We start from the raw sequence: 12,948 nt of genomic DNA on the forward strand, positions 1-12,948 counted from the left end.
GCCCAATTTTCCAGTCTCACAAGATCTTCCTGCAATTTATCACAATCTTCTTGTGATTTAACTATTCTGAATAATTTTGTATCATCTGCAAATTTGATTACCTCACTCGTCGTATTTCTTTCCAGGTCATTAATAAATATATTGAAAAAGTACGGGTCCCAATACAGATCCCTGAGGCACTCCACTGCCCACTCCCTTCCACTGAGAAAATTGTCCATTTAATCCTACTCTGTTTTCTGCCTTTTAGCCAGTTTGTAATCCACGAAAGGACATCGCCACCCATCACATGACTTTTTACTTTTCCTAGAAGCCTCTCATGAGCAACTTTGTCAAACACCTTCTGAAAATCCAAGTACACTACATCTACCGGTTCACTTTTATCTACATGTTTATTAACTCCTTCAAAAAAGTCAAGCAGATTTGTGAGGCAAGACTTGCCTTGGGTAAAGCCATGCTGACTTTGTTCCATTAAACCAAGTCTTTCTATATATTCTGTGATTTTGATATTTAGAACACTTTCCATTATTTTTCCTGGCACTGAAGTCAGGCTAACTGGTCTGAAGTTTCCCGGATCGCCCCTGGAGCCCTTTTTAAATATTGGGGTTACATTAGCCACCCTCCAGTCTTAAGGTACAATGGATGATTTTAATGATAGGTTACAAATTTTTACTAATAGGTCTGAAATTTCATTTTTTAGTTCCTTCAGAACTCTGGGGTGTATACCATCCGGTCCAGGTGATTTACTACTCTTCAGTTTGTCAATCAGGCCTACCACATCTTCTAGGTTCACCGTGATTTGATTGAGTCCATCTGAATCATTACCCATGAAAACCTTCTCAGGTACGGGTATCTCCCCAACATCCTCTTCAGTAAACACCGAAGCAAAGAAATCATTTAATCTTCTCTATGTGCCCCTTTAACCCCTTGTTCATCTAATGGTCCAAATGACTCCCCTCACAAGCTTTCTGCTTCGGATATATTTAAAAATATTTTTATTGTGAGTTTTTGCCTCTACGGCCAACGTTTTTTCAAATTCTCTTAGCCTGCTTATCAATGTCTTACATTTAACTTGCCAGCGCTTATGCATTATCCTATTTTCTTCTGTTGGATCCTTCTTCCAATTTTTGAATGAACATCTTTTGGCTAAAATAACTTCACACCTCCCCTTTTAACCATGCCGGTAATTGTTTTGCCTTCCTTCCACCTTTCTTAATGTGTGGAATACATCTGGACTGTGCTTCTAGGATGGTAATTTTTTTTTTTTTTTTTTTTTTTTTTTTTTTAACAATGATCATGCCTCTTGCACACTTTTTACCTTTGTAGCTGCTCCTTTCAGTTTTTTTCTAACTATTTTTCTCATTTTATCAAAGTTTCCCTTTTGAAAGTTTAGCACGAGAGCCTCAGCACTCGCCAAACTTGCACATAGGCTAAGGAAGTGGAGAACTTTCATGCTTGTAGCAAAATGGTAATCACCGCATAAGAATATCCATGCTTCAACAAGCGAGCCCTCTGAAGGCCTTACCGTAAAGACAAAACCAAGTCGGATCTTTGTGTATGACAGGGCCCCCTGCTGCAACAGGTTCCTGTACAGCAGAAAATGAAGGGGGGGTTTCCACCAGGAGACTTCGCAGATCTCTATACTATGGTCTTCTGGGCCAATCCGATGCCACCAGAAGCACCATTCTGCTGTGGCCTTTGATCCTTCAACATGTTTCTTGAAATCCATGAGATGCCACAGGTATACAGCAGCTTCGCTTCCAGCCAGGCCTGCACAAGAGCATTGATCCCTAAGGACTTCAGATCTCTCCTGCAACTGAAGAACTGAGGAACCTTTGCATTGAGAGAAAATCATTAGTAGGTCTAAAAATGGAAGACCCCAGCGATCCACTATCCAGATTCTCCCTACTGAGAAAATCTGCTCTTACACATTTTCTTTTCCCGCAATGTGCAAGGCTGAGATCAGACGATGCAGTTCCGTCCATTTCATAAGTTGGTCTATCTCTTGCGTTACCTGTTAGCTTTTGGTTCCTCCCTGCCGATTGATGCAAGCCACCGTTTTTTGCGCTGTCCGACATTACCTGGACCGCTCAACCCTGCAGCTGAACTGTAAGCACGCCAGCCGGACCGGCCGAGCTCCCAGCCAATTGAAGTTCCAGATAGAATTTGCTGATTTCCAGCACCCTTGGACAGTTAGTCCTGACAGTGAGCTCCCAACCTTGGAGGCTCTCATCTGTCATGAGTACCAACCAGTCCAGCGAAAGGGAGACTCCTTTTCTCAGATCCACTAACAACTACCACTGGAGGTGAGAGCAGACTTCCATTGACAGGTGGAGTTAAATCGAATAGTCCAGAGACTGAGGACTCCATTGAGAAACCAGGGAATGCTGAAGTGGACACATATGCATCCTTGCCCATGGTACTACTTCCAGGGTTGCCGCCATCAACCCGCGCACCTGTAGAAAGGACCATGCTGTCTAGCATATAGTGCTCACCAAGAGACGCACCTGAACCATCAATTTTTGAATACAAGTTTCCAGAAGGAAAAGCTGTCCTGCTTCATGTCTAAACGTACTCCCAGATACTCCAATGACAGACTGATTTTGGCTAGGTTCACCACACAACCAAGTTCCTGCAGTAAGGAAATCACCTTGCGGATCACCAGACAGCTCTCTTTCAGAGACTTGAACACCCGTATTTCAACATCTAGTTGTTTAGGGCCAAGAATCCAATCCTTTCTCAGTTCTGCCGCCACTACCACCATAATCTTGGAAAAGGTTCTGGACTGGTGGCTAGACCAAAAGGCAGTGACTGAAAATGGATAATGGCACCCTAGTACTGCAAATCGCAGAAAACATTGGTCCTCCAATTGGATAGGTATATGGAGGTATGCCTCAAACAGACCCAAGGAGGTCAAAAATTCCCTCGACTGGATGGCCATTATCACTGAGTGCAATGACTCCATGTGAAAGTGAGTCACCGCAAATGACGACTGACCCCTTTGAGATCCAGGATGGGACGAAAGGAGTCCTCCCCTTCTTGGGCACAATGAAATAAATGGAATATCGACCCGTATTTTCTTGAGATGTGGGCAAAGGAACCACAGCCCTCAGATTGAGCCTTGAGAGCGTACTCTCAACTCCCTGCTTCTTCTGCAGAGAGACACTATGAACATGTCCCGAGGAATACTGCGAAACTCCAGCGCATATCTTTCTCGCATTACCTCCAGGACCCATTGATCCAATGTGATTTTGACCCACCTCTGATAAAGGAGAGAGAGGCACCCCCTATCTCCTGTTCCTGGGGATAGGTTAGCAAAGCTTCATTGAGAGGCTTGGGAGGTTCTACTGTCCGAGCCCGCTCCCCGCTTGGGCAATCTGGGACGAAAGGACCAAGACCTGCCAAAAAGTAGAGTCCTCTGAAAGGTCACCTCTCTATAGGGATGAAAACGCTTGGAACCCCTGAGACGACCCCCATAGCAAAGGGGTACAGTGACTGCTTCTTATCCTCCAGCAATTGTGGAACCAGGGATTCGCCCTACTTACTGGCTAGCTTCTCCAACTTGCTCCCAAAACAAGAGCGATCCTTTAAAAGGCTATTTCATAAGATTAGCTTTGGAGGTTGCATCAGCTGCCCAATTTCTCAGCCATAACTGACACCTGGCCGCTATTATCAAAGCCACTCCTCTAGACGAGATGCAGACCAAATCGCAGCTCGCATGTGTTAAAAAGATGACTGTTTTCTCCATAACTGCCCTAGAATTCACTCCAGTCATTGACCAACTGAGAGAGAAGTAAATAACAGCAAGCCACAGGGAACAACAAGAAGCTATCTGCAACGTCATTGCCACTGCTTCAAATAAGGACAGGCTCAATCCTATCATGAATATCCTTCAAGGTTGCTCCTCCCTCTACAGGGATAGTTGTTCATTTGGAGACTGCACAAACAAATGCATCTACCTTCAGAAAACATAAAAGCTCTCTCACCACTGGATCCAGCTGATTTTGATGTTTATAACACTTCTACTTATCCACTTCTGCCAATACAGCTTAAAGTAAATTATGGTGCTGCTATATGGACACTTATGACGTTTCATGCAGACATTTCACCGATACATGTAAAGCACAAGTATAGCACAAAGCCTTGGAAAGGTTTTATGGGAGGCAGAATTCTTTCTACACAGAAACAGAATAGGAAAAAAAAAACACGAGACTCATTCTAGTCTTTTTTTTTTTTTTCCTGTTGCAATACTGCAGATTCTACTAGATCTAGAGCCTTGTTATTTTGCCCTTGTCAGACCCTGGGAAGCTGTCCCATGCATACCCTTCCCCTTTCTATGAAAAGGAAATATTTCTAGAATTTTTTTCCACTAAAAAAATGTTAGCATGTTGTGCATGACTCCAAGAGACATTGAGAGCAATTTTCAAAAGCCATAAAAAAAAATAAAATTTCACACGTTGTGCTGCAATAGTGTACTTTTTATCCACATTACCGTGAAGACGTTTCCAGGGCGGTGAGGCAACAATACATGTGGTTTATATTTTCAAATCTATACATGTTTTGATCACAAAAAGTATCCACACAAAAGTGCACATCTCTACGGGTATTTTCTTCTTGAGCAATTTTCAAAGGGAACATAAGCACTCTTGTTTTTGAAAACGGAATCAAAATCCACAGGTGAAAACATTCCATCGGGCTTTTCACCTGCTTGCACAGTTTGGAAAATTTCCCCTTGAGTACTTCAGATTAAAGCCCCCCTTCCCTTTTAGGGTACACAGATCTAGATCTGTAAGGAAACAGACTGCTTCATGTTTAGAAGCCCTTCTCTGGACTGCCTCCACTCTGCATTCTGTAGGAGATACAGCCTCTAAGATGGGACATAATAATCCAGATGAGCTCTCACCAATGATTTCTACAGAGATGCTATGAACTCTCTCTTTTTCTACTGTCAGGCTCTCTGGCTATTCACCCTAGCGATCCCTCCGAAACTCACCACTGCCTGTCACACCGTTTTGTAACCTTGAGATCATCAGATACGACAACAGTTTGATCTCTTATTTAGTGCTTCTCAATTAGCTGAGCTAATCCAGTGCAACAGCAGTGAAGTCAGCTAATGGCAGCCATTTTTTTTTTTTAAAGCTGGCCATTGGAAAATGGAGTTGGAACCAGACCCTGTTCTTTAGGGTTAGGGAAATCTAGCGGGGTCTTGAGTTGAGAGGTAGGAGCTAGAATAGTGAAATAAGGTGGCAGAAGGAGTGGGTTTATTCATTTATATTTCTCATATCTAGTAGCATAGTAGGTGATGGCAGAAAAAGGACACGCCCATTCGGTCTGCCCAGTTTTATCCACACTGCTAAAAATACAACCCACTTTTTGAAAACAAGTTTTGCCAAAAGCGCTGAACAAAATTCAGTCAGTATAAATCAGAATACCATAGTAAAACCACAGCATGGTGGGTGGGTGGACGTCTGTAGAAGGATAGGTAGGTAGTTGGGTGGGAAGCAGCTTAGTGGGTCAGCTTGATGCAAAGGGTTTCTCGCCTGGGTATCCAGGGACTCTCTCTCTCTGGCCTCCCAGGGCTGAATCGCTTGGAGCCTGGAAGCCCTGGGTCCCTGACTCAGGGCCCAGATACTCCAGACTCGAGGCTCCAGGGCCCAGACATGGAATTTAAAGTGTTTCTTCAGCTCAGATCATGAATTAAAGATTCAGCATTCCAATCAATAGCTCAGTTGGTAAGAGCTGTGCATGGCCATGTGGACGATCCCCTGTTCAAACTCTGGGTTGGGGCTTCCACTCTTCGAGTTGGCCGGGATTGCTATAGAGGCAGCATTTACAGTCTCTTTTAGGGAGGGAGTCATGGTCATTGCATAATTGCAGGATTCAGAAAGGAGACTTGATGCATGGACCCCAGCCCAGAATCCTCACGGCAATGATTGGACTAAACGTAAATTGGAAAGGAATATAAAATAAGGGGAACACCCCCAGAGTTATTGCAAATAAGGGTCCATGGTGCCAGACCAGCCACAGTGCCGACTGGGCTGAAAGTACAAAAGAAGCAGAAGAAAACTGCCAAGTCAATTAAAACAAAACAGACAACCATGTAATGCTGAAATTGTATCAGTTTTCTATCAGGCTGATACAATATTGGCACGCGTTATACGGGTGCTCATGATTGAGCATCCGCTCCCTTAACGCGCATTGATCCACCCGTCTGGGTGCCACGGTAAAAAGGAGGCACTAGGGGAAACTGCATGGCCCTAGTGCCTCCTCAGCAGCGGGTGCCCAGGAGAGGTGGCTGTCAGCAGATTAGAAAAATGAACGCTCAATTTTACGAGCATCCATTTTCCTAACCTTTGCACAGCCATGAGTTAGGAAAATTGACGCTCATTAATTGAGCGTCCCTTTTCCTAACCTGACCGCCGTCTCACCTTTTTTTTTTTTTTTTTTTAACCTTTTGGTTCCTCAGACTTAGTATCACCATGATATTATGTCACAGGATGTACAGAATTGCAGTATTTTCTGCTTTATTGTACACATTTTTGGACTGCTCAGAAATTAACGCCTGCTCTGAGCATAAAAATGTGCAGATCGGGCGCACTTTTTTTTTTTTTTTTTTAATCTGGGGCGAATAGCTAATAGCCTCATCAATATGCATTTGTATGTGATAAGTACTATTCATTTCACGGGCAGTTGGCATTTTGGACGCGCTAATCCACTTATAGTATAAGGGGTTGTGGACGCGCATCCAACCGCAGGTTAAACAGTGCGCTCAACTGAGCACGCTGTATTGTATCGGGCTATCAGGTAATACACCTAATGACTAAAAACATATCCAAACTTGTAAAAACTTCATTTTATAAACTAAATCTTTTAAAACGACTAAAACCTTTTCTTTTCCCAGCAGACTTTAGAACCGTTCTTCAGGCACTCATCCTATCTGGTCTAGACTATTGCAACTCATTATACAGTGGTCTTTCTGACCAAATGATTCGCCCGCTACAATTTACACAAAACTCTGCAGCACGCCTTCTCACAGGCACTGTTATGAAAGCTGCCCGCGGGTTCCCCCGCGAGCAGGCACTCACCCGTTGCTGCCTTTTCTTCTGCCCGACGCGGCTGGTGCCGCCGGATGTCGGGCCTTCAGCGCGGCCGGAGCCGCAGACTGGAGTTGCTCATGCGGCCCGGAGGCCACCCCTGTTATCCTTCTTTGCCGCGGCTGGAGCCCGCCCGTCCATGTGCTTTCATTGGCTTGAGCGCCCAAATTGACGGGTGCTCAGCCAATGAAAGTACACTCCGCTCGCGCCGTGACTGGAGAGGGCACAGAACAGTGGGCTCTTACCTGACTTCACAATCTTCAGATGAGGGCTGAGCCAGGAGAACCGGGACCTGCGCGGGGGGGACCGCTGCCAGCTGCCCCCTCCAGAAGACGGCAGAGAAGGGAAGGGGCTGAAAGCAACAAAAAGTAAGTTTTCATGGGTTAAAGTTGGGATCCACTTCCTGGTGCCTGTCATTTCAAATGTCATTTGAAATGACAGGTACCAGCGCACTCAGGATACTGTATAGGCGCTGTATTAAGCGCCTATACAGTAAAATGGGTTGTGCGGGCTTAACGCATCACAGACACTTCTTGGATGCGGCTTGCATTTGCAAGCTATTTAAATACAGTATCGAGTGGAGGTGGGCAGGACTGTGCGTGCGGCAAACACGGGTGCGCCCGGCACTAACGCAGCTCTTCCTACCGCTCCTTACTGTATCGGCCCGATTGTTAGGACTGGTAACTGGTGGGGTTTGATCCAGAAGCAGACTGGTGCTCAGTCACCAGGCTAAAGTTTCAACACTGAGGCCCCGATGTAGCAAGGTGCACTAAGTTGTACACACATAGCAGCGCTTGTGCACCGACTTTTAATCCTGATGTAATATGGAGTTCTGGTCTCAAAAGTACACAGAAATCGCAGTAAAACTGTGCAAAGAAGCTAGTGCACCACCCTGCAAATCCCATGCTAATGAAGGCATTCACTATCGCTCCCCAATGCAGAAGGGTGCATAGGCTGAACTCATGTGTTCTTAATGTTGGAAATGCAACTTCCTGCTCAGAGGTAAAGTTTTCAGGGCTATTATGGGGACTGGAGCTGGAGTTTGAGTTGCAGGGATCCTGTACTCTAGATTTATGCACAAAGCACAGTTTCTGTGTAGAAAACCCTGTTTATGCATACATATTGTTTATGCTCCTAGCTTTCAGGGGTCCAACTTTTATGCTCCTAAATCATGTTTCGTGCATATAAAAGTTGCACGCCTGAAAGCTGTGCGCACAAAATATGATATATTCACAGAAAACAGTTTGGGGCAGATTTTTAAAGATTTACGCGCGTATGGGGGGTTACGCGCACCAGGCCTATTTTCAAAAGGCCCGGCGATGCACGTAAACCCAGGACGTGTGTATGTCCTTGGGCTTTTCTGACAGGGCGCGGGGCGGGATGGTCCGGTAAGCGTGGCAGAGGACTCCGGCACAGCGGCCATTTGCTGCTGTGCCGGGGGATCACGCGCCGGCACTCAGCCAGCAGGCATAACTTCCAAAACAAAGGTACGGGGGGGGGGGGGGGGGGGGGGGAGGAGGGAAAGCAGAGTTGCTTACCTGAAACAGGTGTTCTCACAGGACAGCAGGATGTTAAGTCCTCACATATGGGTGACATCATCAGGATGGAGCCCAATCATGGAACACTTTCGACAAAGTTTGACTGGCACCCACTGGGCATGCCCAGCATAGCACCAACCCTTCATCAAGCAGGGGTCCCCCCTCAGTCTCATAATATAGCAAAAGTACGTGCGAAAATAAAATAAGAAAATGTAAACGAACCCAACTCCGCGGGTTGGCGGGCGGGTTTTGTGAGGACTAACACCCTGCTGTCCTGTGAGAAAACCTGTTACAGGTAAGCAACTCTGCTTTCTCACAGGACAAGCAGGATGGTAGTCCTCACATATGGGTGAGTACCGAGCTGAGGATGCCCGAGCAATGCACCAAATGCACCCAAAGACGTGCAACAGGCACAACAACAGGGATGGAATTTGGTTAGGAGGTCATCCTGAACCCTAACGGGTCGGTGGAAGGATGTTGGTAAGTCAAACTGAAAATAAGTTGCTTAGAACAGACTGGCTGAAGATGGAAACTTGTCTGCCAGCCTTATCTAAGCAATAATGGGCTGCGAATGTATGGAGAGAACTCCATGTAGCAGCCTTGCATATGTCAGGAAGCGGCACAGAGCATAGGTGTGCTACTAATGTCGCCATGGCCCTTATAGAGAGTGTACTTTTACACAGTCTTGGAGTGGAATGCCTGCTTGCTGGTCGCAAAAAGAGATACAGTCTGCCAGCCAGGAGGAGAGGGTCTGCTTTCCCACAGGATTTCCAAGTTTGATGGTATCAAACGAAACAATTGAGTGGATTTCCTGTGGGGCTGACGTGCGGTCCAGATAGAAGGCTAGAGCACGCTTGCAGCGTAAGGAATGCAGAGCCTGTTCTCCTGGATTGGAATGGGGCCTGGGAAAAAAGGTAGGTAGGATAATGGATTGATTAATGTGAAATTCCAATACTACCTTTGGTAAAAATTTAGGGAGGGTGTGGAGCATCACTCTGTCATGCAGAATTTTAGTGTAAGGTGGACAGGTAACTAATACCTGTAATTCACTAACTCTGCGAGCGGATGTGATCGCGAGAAGAAAAACTACCTTCCAGGTGAGATAACGGAGATCACAGGAGTGGAGAGGCTCAAACGGAGGTTGCATAAGCCGTCCCAACACTACGTTAAGGTCCCAAAGCAGGGGGCGGAGGGCGCTGTGGAGGTTTTAAATGGAGCAAGCCTCTCATAAAGTGTGATACTAAGGGTTGTGTCGAAATGGAGATATTCCCTATACCCTTATGATACGCAGACAGTGCACTGACATGCACCCTGATAGAGGAAGTTTTCAGGCCTAACTCTGACAGGTGCCAGAGTTAGTCCAGGAACCTCGCAGTGGAACAAGTGAAGGGGGTCTATGGAATGGAAGTGCACCAGACCATAAACCTCTTCCATTTAGAGCGATAAACCCTTCTCGTTGAAGGCTTTCGTGAAGCCACCAAGACTCGGGATACCGACTCTGAAAGGTTAAGAGGATGGAGTATTAACCTTTCAACATCCAGGCCGTCAGAGACAGAGCCTGGAGGTTGGGGTGGCGCAGGTATCTGTCGTTCTGAATTATCAGAAGGGGGATCCTTCCCCAGGGGAATGTGCCGGCGTATTGATAGGTCCTGAAGGATTGGAAACCACACTTGGCGTGGCCAATGAGAAGCTATCAGAATCATTAAGCCCTTGTCCTGCCAGAGCTTCATGAGAGTCTTTGAAATGAGAGGAAGTGGAGGGTATGCATAAAGGAGACCGCTGGTCCAGGAGAGGGCGAAGGCATCTCTTGGTTGCAAGTGGTGACTGCAAATGAGAGAGCAGAAGTTATCTACTTTGTGGTTGTGGACCAATGCAAAGAGGTCTATGCGAGGGTAACCCCAGCGTTGGAATATCATGTCTGCTACCGTGGGATTGAGAGACCACTCGTGCGGATGGAAAGTGCGACTCAGCTTGTCCGCCAAGAGATTGTCCACTCCCGGCAAGAAGGTTACTTTGAGGCACATCGAGTGGGAAAGGGCCCACGCCCATATCTGTGCACCTTCCTGACACAGGAGGTAGGAGCCCGTTCCCCCTTGTTTGTTGATGTACCACATCACAATCTGATTGTCGGTTTGAATCAGGATGGCTTTGTTTGATAGGCAGTCCTGAAAGGCCTTGAGGGCATATCTGATCGCCCCTAGCTCCAGGAAATTTATCTGGTGTCTGACTTCCTCTGGAGACCAGGTTCCTTGAGTCTGCAGGTCGTCCACATGTGCACCCCACACTAGGTTGGATGCGTCTGTTAAGACACTTTGAGGTTCTGGAGCCTGAAATGGAAGGCCTTGAATGAGATTGGAGTGGTGCATCCACCAAACTAGAGACAGACGGAGCTGTTTGATAACCTGGACAATACTGGACATTAGCTGACAAGCTTGAATCCACTGGGATTTTAGGGTCCACTGCATGACCCTCATGGCTAGGCGAGCCACTGGAGTGACATGCACCGAGGACGCCATATGACCCAGCAGTATGAGGAAATGACGAGCAGTTGAAGATGCTCGAGTTTGCATGTGATGCGCCAGAGAGGTTATGATGAAAGTGCGATCCTGGGGGAGGAAGGCTTTCGCCTGTAGTGTGTTTAGGTCGGCCCCTATAAAGGAAAGGGTTTGGGATAGTTGATTAGAAACCCTAAGGAGATCAGGGTATGGATAGTGAGTCGCAGGGAGGCTAATGCATCCTGCTGAGTCGGAGGCCTTATCAACCAATTGTCGAGATAAGGGTAGACATGCACTCCCTGATTCCTGAGAAAGGCTGCAACCACCACCAGGCACTTGGTGAATACTCGTGGAGCAGATGCTAGGCCGAATAGTAGTACACGGTACTGGAAGTGACGAGGGCCGACCAGGAATCGCAGGAACTTGTGATGAGAAGGAGTTATGGAAATGTGTGTAAGCATCTTGGAGATCTAGAGAGCATAGCCAATCTCCTCTTTGTAGAAGAGGAAGTAGAGAGCCCAAGGTTACCATTTTGAATTTTTCCTTTCTGTAAAAACTTGTTTAGGGCATGGAGGTCCAGAATCGGACGTACACCACCTGACTTTTTTGGTAACAGAAAATACCGGGAGTAGAACCCTTGCCCCTAGGAAGGGGCAAGGGTTTTATTGCTTGGATTCTGAGGAGGATTGAGACCTCCTGTTCGAGCAAAAGAGAGTGGTCGGCAGTCCCCCACGTCAGCTGAGGTAGAGAGTCTGGTGGAACAGTCAGGAAATTTAGATGGTAACCCTGAGTGACTACCGCAAGCACCCACTGGTCTGTGGTGACTGTATGCCAAATGTTGAAGTGGCAGAGCCGACCACCGACCGGTATGGATGGAAGAGGAATTTGGCTTACACTCTCTAGGAAGGAGTCAAAACCCTGGTGCTGGGCCCAGGCTGAGAGGCTGGCTGAGACTTTTGAGGCCGAGACTGTCTGGATTGACCTTTTTGGTAAGGTCTGGAAGGACGACCTCTAGAAGCCAAAGGATAGAATTTTCTTTGCTTGTAGGCCGGCGATTTAGAGTCACGCCTGAAAGTTCTCTTTGGGGCGGATGGAAACTCAGACGGCACAGAAGAAAGCTGGCGCAGCGTTTCATGATGGTCCTTCAGCTGCGCCAATCTCTCAGCTAATCTGTCTCAGCTAACCTGTCTTGCACATCTGGTCTTAAGTTTGAGGATTTGAGCCAGGTCCATCTTCTTGCACTAATAACTGCTGCAGACACTCTAAAGGCAGTGTCAAAAATATATGCGGCACGTACCTCGTGTTTTCCAGCATCCAGACCTTTTTGAGCCAGGACATAAAGCTGATTTTGGAGTTGCTCTGGTAAAGATTCAGAAAATCCTGGATCCTCTTAAAAAGGTCTCTGTTATACTGAGTCATGTATAACTGGTAAGATGCAATGCGAGATATGAGCACTGAGCCATGGAAGACATGTCTACCAAAAGCATCCAGGGAATTTTGTTCCTTCCCTGGAGGTATGGAGGAATGAGGTTTTGAACGTCGTGCCTTTTTCTGGGCTGATTCAACAACAGAGTGATGATCCAGCTGTGACTTTTGAAACCCTGCAGCAAACTGTACGAGGTAAGTTGCATCTATCTTACGGTTGACAGGTGGGACTGAACCTGGGTGTTCCCAGTTTCTCTTGAGGAGGTCAATCAGGATTTCATGAATAGGTATAGACATTATCTCCTTAAGAGCATCAAGAAACTGGAGTACTTCCAGCATCTTGTGCCTAGAGTCCTCTTCTGTCTGAAGTTGAAATGGAATGGTTTCAGACATTTCCTT

General features: G+C 46.5%; 1 protein-coding gene across 4 annotated transcripts in view; it reads right to left on the reverse strand.

The window, feature by feature from the left end:
- The window catches only part of CCDC160 (coiled-coil domain containing 160), a 68,154-nt gene that overhangs the window by 41,882 nt on the left and 13,324 nt on the right, over nt 1–12,948 (reverse strand). For 2 of the 4 annotated variants that reach the window (XR_003857477.1, XR_003857478.1), the window contains exon 3: nt 7,384–7,443. The exons of the other annotated variants lie outside the window; for them this stretch is intronic. The gene's annotated coding sequence lies outside the window, so the exon portion shown is untranslated. Of the gene's footprint in view, nt 1–7,383; nt 7,444–12,948 lie in introns of those variants that run through there. 4 annotated transcript variants of the gene reach the window in all.

Source organism: Rhinatrema bivittatum, chromosome 6 (genome assembly GCF_901001135.1).
Source record: "Rhinatrema bivittatum chromosome 6, aRhiBiv1.1, whole genome shotgun sequence".
Taxonomy (NCBI): domain Eukaryota; kingdom Metazoa; phylum Chordata; class Amphibia; order Gymnophiona; family Rhinatrematidae; genus Rhinatrema; species Rhinatrema bivittatum.